The sequence below is a fragment of the Papio anubis genome, chromosome 13 (assembly GCF_008728515.1).
Source record: "Papio anubis isolate 15944 chromosome 13, Panubis1.0, whole genome shotgun sequence".
Lineage (NCBI taxonomy): Eukaryota > Metazoa > Chordata > Mammalia > Primates > Cercopithecidae > Papio > Papio anubis.
In genome coordinates, this window is record NC_044988.1 from 78738512 (window position 1) to 78751032 (window position 12521).

General features: G+C 47.9%; 1 protein-coding gene across 9 annotated transcripts in view; it reads right to left on the reverse strand.

Annotated features, from left to right (window-relative positions):
* The window catches only part of PTPN3 (protein tyrosine phosphatase non-receptor type 3), a 123257-nt gene that overhangs the window by 108984 nt on the left and 1752 nt on the right, over positions 1-12521 (reverse strand). The gene's annotated exons all lie outside the window — the stretch shown is intronic.

The following is a 12521-nucleotide window of genomic DNA, read 5'->3' on the forward strand; positions in this document are numbered from 1 at the left end:
CCTGTTAGAAACGCAGTCTCAGGCCCCACACCTGACCTACAGAATCTGAATCATTTTGCATAAAGTGTGACAGGCTGTGCTCTCCATCCCAATTCCAACTTCCTCCTCTTCACTCTGTCGCCAGCTGCCATCTTTTGATGCCTTCAACATCTACGCAGTGAACTAACGCCAACCTCTGGAGTGTCCACCTCAGGCAAAATCGCCTGAGCTGCCACCCTGCCCTGGGTGGTACACACCAACCACAGCTCTCTCCACCTCAAGCTGTGGACACATGTCCAAAGGCAGTCCCTCTGTCCAGACAGCTGAGCCAGTACTGCCTGAGTACCTAGCATGCTGCTCTGTCAAAACGGGATCATCACATGACCCTGTGAGGTGGCGATACCACTGGCATTCCAGTGTGGAGAGGTGGAGGCCAAGACTCAGGAGGCTCGAGCAGGGCCCTGGAGTGAGCGACTGGGGGCCCAGTGATGGTCCCAGGCTCACCACCTGTGCTTGAGAGCTAACACTGAGCACAGCAGCCTGGCCGAGCCACCTCTGTGGAAGCTTGGAGGTGAGGACGGACATCTGAATCTGAAGTGAGGAACAGCCCCTTGGGTGGGAGCTAGAACTGAGGGGCAAAAGTCACGGAGGACACGTGGGAGAGGAGGCAGAGGCCAGACCCTGAAAAACTCTTCAGTGGTGGACTGAGGTGCCCGCACTTCAGAGGCGGCAGGAGGGTAGTGAGGTTTCTGGAGCAGGCTGGTCAAAGTCAGCAGCACCCTTGTTTGATATCCATCCCATTCCCTCACCCCACATTTACCTGGGACTTGCTTCTCTGACCCTCCTGCTGTGGCAAGATCCTGACTCTCCCAGGTGCACATGGCTCTACCTCCTGCCCACTCATCCTCACGCAGTCCTCAGCCCTCTGTGACCCCCCATCCTGCACTAGGACAAAGCCTGGCTCCCAGGCATGCCTACCAGTGGTTTCCCCAGCTGGCTCCTCAACAGCAAAGCCTTATCAAGAGTCATATAAGGCCAGGTGCAGAGGCTCACACTTGTAATCCTAGCACTTTGGGAGGCCAAGGTGGGTGGATTACTTGAGTCCAGGAGTGCAAGACTAGCCTGGGCAACATGGTGAGACCCCATCTCTACTAAAAATACAAAAAGTAGCCAGGCGTGGTGGTGTGCATCTGTAATCCCAGCTACTTGGGAGGCTGAGGTGGGCAGATCACTTGTACCTGGGAGATGGAGGTTGCAGTGAGCCATGATAGCACCACTGCACTCTAGCTTGGGTGATAGAGTGAGACTCTGTCTTTAAAAAAATAAAAAATAAAAATAAAAAGAGTCATATAAGATCCAGCCCCCAGATGCTCACCCTCTTCTGTGACTGGCAGCACCTTCCCCAAGAGAGCTCCCCTTCCCCGCCCAGTCTTCCCTGCCGGAATTATCAGTTTCCACACTCATCTCCTCCTACGGAAACCAGACTCTTTTCCTTCCCCTTCCACCACCCACCCTGAGAAGACTAAGGGAGAGCCTCTGTCCTGGAGCAGCTCATGAGAGGGAACCCCTTGGCAGTGTGTACCCCTTTAAAGGAAAAACATTCTCAAGACCCATCCCTGACCCCCATACACCCAGGCACCTGGACCTATTTAGTAACTCTGAAGAAAACTGAAGCCTTTCCTGGTCTTCGAAAATTCTTTCAATAGCAAATAACCACTGCAACAGCAAATCTAAGTTTACGATTGAAAACATTTAAGGTTAATTTTACATACAACAGAAAACATTACAGTTACAACACAAAACTCAGAAATTCTTGCACTATGAACAGAGTGAAGACAGGTCTGCAGGACTCTGTGAAACACAGATCTCCCCTAGAGTCCAGCCACTCAACATGTGGTGGCTTACGGACCCCATCCTGGCACCACTTGGGAGGGTGCTGGAAAGGCAGAGTATAGGGCCCAGCCCAGACCTGCTGAGTATGTATTTGCATTTTAACACGAAAGCTTGTGAAGCCCTGGCTTACATCGTACATTTTGCGGGGTTGGAGAAAAGACAGGGAAAAGCAAGGCCAGATGGAGCCCGCACAGAATGAGGTGATCTTCTGTGCTTTTTAAGGGAACGTTTTTCTGGTAGCTGTGTGAAGGAGGTACAGGCGCAAGGGGCCTATTTGTGACAGTAAGCAAAAGAGGCAAATGGGAGAAGTGAGCAAACTCAGTTCGGGTGGAGTGGAAAAGAGGAGTGGACTGAAGAAGGGATTTCTAAGGTGTGGGGGACAAGTGAAGAGTGACCTTAGGTTTCTAAGCAGGAAGACTATGTGGAGAGGACTAGTGGAGAGGGCATTTTTAAGAAAGAAGGTGACGAGCTCTGTTCCAGAAATGCAGAGGAGGGGCCTTGGGGGCACTCATGAGGAGTTGTGCAGATGTGATATACACAGGATTGGAAATGCCCAGTGATATGGTTTGGCTGCGTCCCCACACAAATCTCACTGAGTTGTAGTTCCCATAATCCTCACGTGTCATGGGAGGGACCAGGTGGGAGGTAATTGAATCACGCGGGCAGTTACCCCCATGCTGCTGTTCTTGTGATAGTTCTCACCAGATCTGATGGGTTTATAAGGGGCTTTCCCCCCTTTTCCTCTGCACTTCTCCTTGCTGCCGCTGTGTGAAGGTCATCGTGTTTGCTTCCCCTTCCGCCATGATTGTAAGTTTCCCAAGGCCTCCCCAGCCCTGCGGAACTGTGAGTCAATTAAACTCCTTTTCTTTACAAATTATGCAGTCTCGGGTATGTCTTTATTAGCAGCGTGAGAATGGACTAATATACCCAGAGATGATCAGGCTGGAGACACAGACCTGTGAGCCCCTGCTGATAGAACCAACTGAGTTTACCTGAAAAGGCCTGCAGGACAGTAAGAGCAGAGGATAAAGGGAACAGGCAGCAGAGGAAGAGCTAAGGTGGGCTGGAAGGTAGGAGGGAAGAGGAGCATCACAGAAGCCCTGGAACAGAGAGGAATTTCTCTCTGACCAAATGGGCTGAGATATGAGAACCTGCCTCTGGTCTTAACAAGTGAGCAGTCCCTGGCCATTGTGGCAAGAGCAGGGAGGGCCCATCTGGCCACAAAGCGCAGAGCATATTATCTAAAAGTGCCATGAAACCCTGGGCAGCGGACCTCAAAGGGCAGTCCCTGGCTTCCAAACGGGTGGCATCACCAGAGAGCTTGTTAGAAATGCAAAACTTCCGGCCTCACCAGAGGCTCTGATTCACACCAAGAGAATCACACGCTCTGGGGGTGGGGCCTAACAGCCTCTTTTAACCAGCCTTCCAGCCTTCCAGGTAATTCTGATATGCTATAGTTTGAGAAACACCACTACAGGATATGGAAATTCAGTGGAAGGTATATATAATCTTTTCTACATGAAAACGAAAAGAAAAAAAAGATAGCCTAGCAACTTCTACATAGAGAAACTCAGCAAGAAATGCCTAACTGCTTCAATGCCAATACAACTTATTTCTGTCGCCAGAGAAATGCCAAAAGGTATTAACAAAATAATTAAAAATACATGGCCCATCTGATAAACTTCCTTGGATGAGATGTAGAAAACACACCCAAGATCTGAGGGCTGGAAATTCTGAGACATGGGTACCATTCTTGCTCTGCTATTGACTATGTGCCCTTGAGTATGTTACACCCCATGCAGAGCCTCGGTTTCTCCATCCACAAAAGAGGGAGCGGAAAAGGCTTTTCTAAGGTCCCTTCCAGTTCTGACACTGTGTGACATGCTCTTCCTATAAAAAGTGACCCCAAACTAAATGCTTTTAAGCAGCTGTGTGGGATTGGAGGGAGGAGGGAAGTACTTACTTTTTTTTCTTTATTAGAGATGGAGTCTCGCTCTTTCAACCAGGCTGGAGTGAAGTGGCATGATCTGGCTCACTGCAACCTCCGCCCCCACACCCCAGGTTCAAGTGATTCTCCTGTCTCAGCCTCCCAAGTAGCTGGGACTACAGGCGCCCACCAGCACTATTTTTTTGTATTTTTAGTAGAGGCGGGGTTTTGCCATGTTGGCCAGTCTGGTCTCAAACTCCTGACCTCAGGTGATCCACCTGCCTCGGCCTCCCAAAGTGCTAGGATTACAGGCATGAGCCACCGCACCTGGCTGAAAGTACATTTTTAAGCAGTAAAATCTCATAACATAATTAACCAGAAAATCTTTCCAACATTCAGCAGTACTAGTATCTTGCATTCTAAGAACTGGAACATTCCTTTACTAACTGGCTTTTCCATTAAAGCTGCTGATGCCTAGAGTAATAAAAACATGACTGCACTGGACAGTGTTCTTAAAGTTCACATGACTGGGATGCTTCCCAGAAAACAGCTCCATTATCTTCACATTTTCATCCTATAATAATTTGTAATCCACAAAGGTAAGGTTTGTATTTTCTTCTAGGCAGAAAATAAGTTAAAGAACCAGATTCTATGGATCCCACAGCCTGACCCCTTGACCGAGAGTCTGGGCACTTGGTATTACAAATCTAGGCTTCCTGTTAAATGGCCCTGTAGTGACCTTGTTGCTGGGATCCCTAGATGCTGGTTTCCTGCCTGGTTTCTCTGCATCCAAGTCCCTGTCTGCACCTACTGTTCATCCAGTGCCCATCCTCTTGTGCCTGGGTCCCCAATGCCACCTGCTTCCCTGCCTTTGCCAAAGGTCAGTGACTTAGTCATGATCTCAGAACTAGGGCTGGAACAGGGATGTGGGCGTTGGTGCAGGAAGAAGAGGTGGAAGTGTGAGCACTAGAGGAAAGAAGATAAGGTCTAGGGTGACTCCTGCCTCCTGCCCTTCTTTGCTTACACACCCCGGCTCTTAAATTCTATTAGAAATTGGTCAGTGGGAAGCACAGCTGGCTTCTTCATCTCCCGGTCCATCTATCATAAACTCTGCCCCTGCTCCTCCCTCCAGCCTGGGTATGCAAGTGAGGTCCCAGACTCTGCCAGTCCTAGTGGCAGGGAGGTACCATAGTGAGGTGAGGGCTGACAAAAGGCCGGTGTGGCAGGCACAAAGCTGGGGAGTGGCATCCCACTGGAGGTGGGACCACAGAGGTGTGGGGACCAAAGTCAAAAACATCAGGCCTGCAGGCCACGCAGAGATTAGTTTTGTCTTTATCCAGGTAGAAGATTCCTAGTGCTAGAGGGTTTTCTATGCTGGCCCATCCTGCACTGATCTCAACCTCGAAGTCACTCTTAAATAGGGTGACCACACGTCCGGATTTACCTAGGGCAGTCCCGGCTGAGGCCCGTCAGTCAGGTGCAATTATTAACAGCACCCCTTTTCATTCTCAGATTGTTCTGGTTGGGATGATAAATTCTAGTTGCACTGTTCTTGGGGTCCTAGGCCTGTGAAGTCAGAGCTGACGTTAGAGAAGTCTACCCAAGATTAGCAGGGACCCCCAACCTGATGAGTCTCACGCCTCATCAAACGTTCCATTTGCCTCTCCAGTATCCCTGCCAAACCGTCATCTGGCTTCTGCTTATATACCTGCAAGGGCAGCAAGCTCACTATCTTCTCAGGAAGCCTCTCTTTTTGGGGGAAAGCTTTGTTATAAAAACAGCAGGATTCAAACCTGTATACAGTATGACTGCAACTAAATAACAACATCCAGGCCGGGCGTGGTGGCTCAAGCCTGTAATCCCAGCACTTTGGGAGGCCGAGACAGGCAGATCAAAAGGTCAGGAGAGCGAGACCATCCTGGCTAACACGGTGAAACCCTGTTTCTACTAAAAAATACAAAAAACTAGCCGGGCGAGGTGGCGGGCGCCTGTAGTCCCAGCTACTCGGGAGGCTGAGGCAGGAGAATGGTGTAAACCCGGGAGGCGGAGCTTGCAGTGAGCTGAGATCAGGCCACCGCATTCCAGCCTGGGCGACAGAGCGAGACTCCGTCTCAAAAAAAACAAAAAATAACCCAAAAAAACCCCAAAAAATTAGCCGGGCGTGGTGGTGGACACCTGTAATCTCAGTTACTCGGGAGGCTGAGGCAGGAGAATCACTTGAACCCAGGAGGCAGGGGTTGCAGTGAGCTGAGATCGTGCCACTGCACTGTAGCCTGGGTGACAGAGTGAGACTCCATCTCAAAAAAAAAAAAAAAAAAAAAAAAAATCGCTTAGCAGGGAAAGGCTTGCGGGTGGAAGAAAGCAGAAAACCTGCTGACTTTTCCCCTTGCACCTCCTTCCATCTCTCCTTCTCCTCGTTCAACAAATATTTACTGAGTGCATTTGACGGTCCAGGCACTGTGCTTGGCATTGGCACTGGGGACAAAATGGTGAGTTAAAACAGACTCAATGTGAGGGGCATTCTACAAAATAATTGGCTTGTACTTTCCAAAAACGTCAAGGTCCAGCTGGGCACAGTGGCTCACGCCTGTACTCCTAGCACTTTGGGAGGCCGAGGTGGGCGGATTACCTGAGGTCAGGAGTTTGAGACCAGCCTGACCAACATGGAGAAACCCCGTCTTTACTAAAAATACAAAAAATTAGCCAGGTGTAGTGGTGCGTGCCTGTAATCCCAGCTACTCAGGAGGCTGAGGCAGGAGAATCGCTTGAACCCAGAGTCGGATGCTGCAGTGAGCTGTGATCACGCCACTGCACTCCAGCCTGGCGACAGAGCGAGACTCCATCTTGGAAAAATGACGACAAAAAAAGTCAAGGTCCTGAAGGACAAAGAACAGTTGGGGAACTGTTTTAATTTAAAGGAAACTAACGAGACATGACAACCGTACGCAACCCATTTATAAGAGTTGTTTGTTTTTGGTTATAAAAAAAGGACATCACTAAGACAATGGGAAAACTTAACATCTAGGCCAGGCGTGGTGGCTCAGGCCTGTAATCCCAGCACTTTGGGAGGCTGAGACAGGCGGATCACTTGAGGTCAGGAGTTCGAGACCAGCATCCAACATGGTGAAACTCCGTCACTACAAAAAAATACAAACATTAGCCAGGCATGGTGGCACACACCTGTAATTCCAGCTACTTGGGAGGCTGAGACAGGAGAATTGCTTGAACCCAGGAAGCAGAGGTTGCAGTGAACTGAGATCACACCACCACACTCCAGCCTGGGTGGCAAAGTGAGGATGACTCTCTCGAAAAAAAAAAAAAACAAAAAAACAGTATATAAAACTTAAGGTTCATAGATTAGGTAAACAATGTTGTATCAGTATTAATTTATTGATTCTAAAATTTGTAGTTATGGAATATCACTGCTTTTAGGAAATAAATGTAGGGGGAAAGGAAGCATTGATAAATAATCCTCAAATGGTTCAGGAAAGATATATATATATATAGGGATATATATATATATATATATATATATTCTATCCCTATATATATATAGGGATAGAATAAAATGATAATGTTTGGGGAATCTGGGTGAAGAGTTTATGGGACTTCTTTGATTTATTCTTGCAATTTTCCTATGGGTCTGAATTGGATCAAAATAAGTCATTAAAAGAAAAAAAAATAAAACTTAGAAAAATTTTTTTAAAAAAAGAGACCCTGCCTTCACACAGCTTATAGTGTAGCTGGGAGACAGGTACTAATACAAATAATTACACTAATTAACTGCAAAATTGCCACTAGGAAAAGTGCTATAATAGAGAGAGATCTGGTGGCATGAACATTTATAGCAACAATTTAACTCAAGTCAGGAAGGTGAGCAAAGGTTCTGCAATCATGGAGCTGAGACACACAGGATGAAGTAATCAGTGGGGAGGGGGAGAAGGTCCCAAGCTCTTGCAGTCCCTGCAGCAGGAAGGAGCACAGTGAGGTGAGGGCTGGAAAGAGCATGAACATAGGGCCTGCAGGAGATGCCGACAGATCAGCTTTGTCTTCATTTTGAGAGAAATAGGTGTGTATGGAAGACTCCTTCATCTGCGGAGTAGAGAATCCACTGGAAGCGGGAGAGGGCATGTGCAGATCGCGGCAGTGCTGAGAGTGGACCAGCTGCTTTCATGAGAAGCATCGTGCATAATTTTTCTTGTGTTCCCTGACACTTTTATTTTCTACAAGAACCATGTATGCATTTGATTACCAGAGCAGGGGAGGGAACTGGCGGGGAACCAGTGGGGAAGACTGAGCTCAGGAGGCTAACCTCCCCTCCCCAGGCCCAATAGTGGCTGGTAGTCAAAAGACAGCTGATGGAGCTGGTTGCTGCCTCCCTCACTGAGAACCTCTGGGCTAGCCCTTAAGCTGATGTGGCTGAGGGAGGTGGCACGCATGGGCCAGGTCTCCAACCCCACTCCTACACCAGGGGCCCCTCATCAGCACAGTGTTCAGGCAGCCATGGCCCCTGCACAGTCCTGGATGCTTCCTCTTGGAATATCCCTTCAGTCCTGAGAACCAGGACCTGTGGTTCTGGCTGGGGAGGGACCCTTACTCACCCACAGCGACTCAGCACTGAACACAGATCAAAGTGCTTGTCTGGAGGGTCAGGGGTCTGACCACAAAGCGAGGAACCCCTTTTCTATGCCAAGTTTTGCCTTAGTTGGTTTTCCACATTAGCTCATTTATGACAGTCAACTTAAAGGGAATAGATGCCATTATGATTCTCATTTTACAGGGTGGAAGTTGATTACACAGTTGGGTCATTATTGTCATGTCCAACTAAATCAGAGTCGAGAGGCCAGGGGAAAAATACTCAGGGCACATAACATTGCTCCAAAAATAAAATTCTCTGCAAGCCTGGCTGCTAAAACTGCCTGTTATAACCTAAAATCAGTTTTATTTAATAACTACTGAAACAAATTGCTGTGATTCTAAGTCTAGTTTTATCTACCACCGTCATGCAACAATCAGAGCTTGCCAGCTCCCAAAGAGCTTCTCTAGTGCCAATGGCCATTTTTTTTCAAAACAATACGTAACATTTCTCATTCTAATAAAACTCCCAACCTTCTCTTTGTTTTCCAAATCAAAGACCACCTGGTCTGTATAGATTTCCCAAATTATTATTCTTATTTCACAAGCAAAACGTTTTAAATTCAGAGAAATATCTGTTTTTATATTTTATTTGACTTTGACAACAGATGATTTGTCTAGGCACAGACTTGGGTTCAAATGTTGGCTACAGCCAGGCACAGTGGTTCATGCCTGTGATTCCAGCACTGTGAGAGGCCGAGGCAGGAAGATCAGCTGAGCCCGGGAATTCAAGACCAGCCTGGCAACATGGCGAGACCCAGTCTCTATATTTAAAAAACAAACAAAAACCACAAAAAGACAAATCTCGGCTGCACTGCTTACAAACACTGTGCCCTCTGGTGGTTACTTCACCTCTCTGAGCCTCACTTTTCTCACCCCATCTGTAAAATGGGGCTGGAAGGAATCAGTAAGATTTTGAGGCTAAAAAGCACTGTTTGTTCCCTATTAGGGCTCAGTACAAAAAATTCACTTCACTCTACACTGCTTAAACATTTACTAAAAGCTTGTGTATCCTAACAGTAAATCATGGGACCTGAATTTTCCAGGACTATCCCAATTTCAAATCCTCTGTCCTAACTTTCCACATAAACCATCAAAATGTTTCAAAAATTCCACTCTCTCAGTATCCAAACACTTCTCAGGCCTCCTCTTGCACAAAGCAGTGGCACACACATTCTTTTTTCACACTACAGATCCCACTCTTTGGTTCAGAAAATGTAGTCAGCAGAGTCCTGCCGGCCCCCTAAAGGAAATGGGGTCAGTGCTCCATTGCAACTCAGACTGGGCTGTTTCCCGGCACATCTATGTAAAGGCGGCCAAGAGAGGCCGTGCCACAATCAGAGCATCACCCACAGAGGGACATACACTGGGCAGAGGAGTTCAGCCCCCACCTACTTGTACCTGAGAGGCAGCCAGGCCACAGGGTTGCTGTGAAGATTAAATGAATTAAGTTAATATTTGGAGAGCACTCACAACAGCGTGTGGCAACCAATAAGTACAGATGAGTGCTGATAACTAAAACCAGAGGCATCCCTGCAGAAGTTACTCCTGCCTCAAAGACAACACAGTGACATCGCTCCCATCCAGGTGAAAACAAGGAGAATCAAGGAGAATAGGCACTTAGCCCTGGCTGGGTGAGGCCTGGCCCACCCAGAGATAAGGCAGACTCTAACCACAGCAGGTGGGTTCTGCACGAGTGAACACCAAGAGGCTGGACTTGGCTGGGTGTGGTGGCTCACACCTGTAATCGCCACACTTTGGGAGGCCAAGGCAGGAGGACCATTTGAGCTCAGGAGTTCGAGACCAGCTCGGGCAACATAGTAAGACTTTGTCTCCACAAAAAATAAAAAATTAGCTGGATGTGGTGGCACATGCCTGGAGTCCCAGGTGCGAGGTACAAGGAGGACTGCTTGAGCCACGATCAGGCCACTGCACTCCAGCCCGATGACAGAGACCTTGTCTCAAAAAACAAAAAAGACCAGGCTGGACTTGGAGAAGAGTCACCATGCCTACGATCCACAAAGTCTCTTCATGCCGTTGCCCCTGCTGTTTTGCCTGCTCCAAATGCCATCTTGTTCTTAACTTTGAGGCTTAATTCAAATTAAGCCTTGAAGTTAGAACTTCTCCCCATGGTTAGAACTACTCCCCACAGTGTCTCCTGATGCCCATGGGAATGAATGGCTGCATCCTCTGGTGTCTCCTGCATCTAACTTATCCTTTTAAAGCACTTACAGGACCATGGACAAATGGATGGAGACACACATACACACACACACACACACACACACACGTCACTGTCTTCCCAAATACACCATGAAGGCAGGGGTTCAGTGTTCATCTCTGTAGCCCTATGGCCTAATACATGGCAGAGACTCAATAAATGTCTCAATTTGCTGTTAAATCTGTGCTCACACCTGGTCTTGGAATAATAAGTTAACCTGGGGGCAGTGGGAAGCTTCAGGTGCACACACAAGCAGAAGCGCTGGAGATGCAAGATTTCTGGGTCTTAGAACCCATTACCAGATCAGTTTTCAGCCAGGGGCTTACCAAGTATTTCTCAGGTCCTTCTCGGCCAGAGGAAAGAAGACACCTATAAGATCAGGCTCTGAGGTCACCCGGATCCAGCCAAGAGCAGTGTGGACACTGACCTGGTCACCTCCTGTCTCTATTAGAGTTGGTACAAAGAGCTGATGCTTGCGTAGGCTACCCTACCCCCACCAGCCCTTCCAGGCCAGGGTATGTGCTGGGTGTCTTCAGCTTTCCAGCTTCTACAACAGATCTTGGGAAAAGATAAAGAGGCATTGTCCCTGCTTTCCAGGACCACAATGCTGGAAGGTGAGCTCTCCTGGGGAAAGATGTAGGGACCACAAATTGCTGGTCTCTTCTCAACCACCACAAACCCTGACGGTTGGGGAAAGGCAGGGTGCCATGTCTTCTCACTCCCTCCCATCTGAGCCCTTCTGGTAGGTTATGCCTATCCTAGAAAATGTTGTCTTTTGCGTGCCTGGACCTGTAGTTCAGAAGGTCAAAATTGGTCCCTCTTGCTCCTGGCCCCACTCTACCACCTTTGCCAGCTGTTTCCTTATCTGCAAGGTGGGGAACGGGGTGGGGTTTGGCAGCAACAAAGCCCACTGTGTGTGAAACCTTCCAGTTCACAGCCAACAAAGTGTTGGTCTCAATTCTCTAAAGCCAGTTACCACCTTGGAACCCCAACTTCTTCCAGGGATAAGATTTGTCTCTGACCTTGCCTCCCTAACCAGGTTTCTGAGACTTCAATGAGCATGCTTAAAACTACCAGAGTATCTTCTGTATGATAAAAGATGAATCGAGGGCTCAGAGACATGACTGATGATATGGTATGGGATCCTGAATCTGCTACCATGGTACCTTGGGCTTTTTCTACTGCTCCAAGCTGTCTGAGGGCCCACCACCTGTCTGGCCTGACCAGGGCCTGCCCTTTCCTGCAGGGAAGTGGATGCAGGCACCCTGGATTCTCTGGGGTCCAACCCACATCCCCACCCAGCACTACATCTGCCATATAGAAGTTCAATAAATGCCTCAGCTACTCTGAAATGCCTTCAGTAACTTGACCTTTTACATTCCCCAGCTAATGTCTAATTTGCATATATGAGTCCTTTTCAGGAGATGGCAAATCACCAGAGACAACGCAGGATCAATACAGAGTATTAGGCACATTCTATTCTACTCTAATTCTCTGCAAATTGGTATTCCATTAACTGCATGTGGGATTTATGGGAGCTCGCTATAAACTAGAATATTTAACTAGAAAGGCCTACTCTGTCAGATAATAGCTTACTGTTGTTAATTTTCAACTAGTCAATCTCAAAAAAGTTTCCAACTTCCAATATACTTCACATCTTGATTTAATCATCCGGAAAGTCATCCATATCAAAGCCTCCATACAACAAAGGGGCAGGCAGCTTGATGCAGAAGAAAAAGACCTGCCCTTGGAACCAGGAGACTCGGGTTACACATCCCAGCTCTACCACATACTGTGTAACTGGCTGCTCAGAGCCTCAATGTCCTCATCTGTAAAATGGGAGTGACACCAGCCTCACAAGAGTTG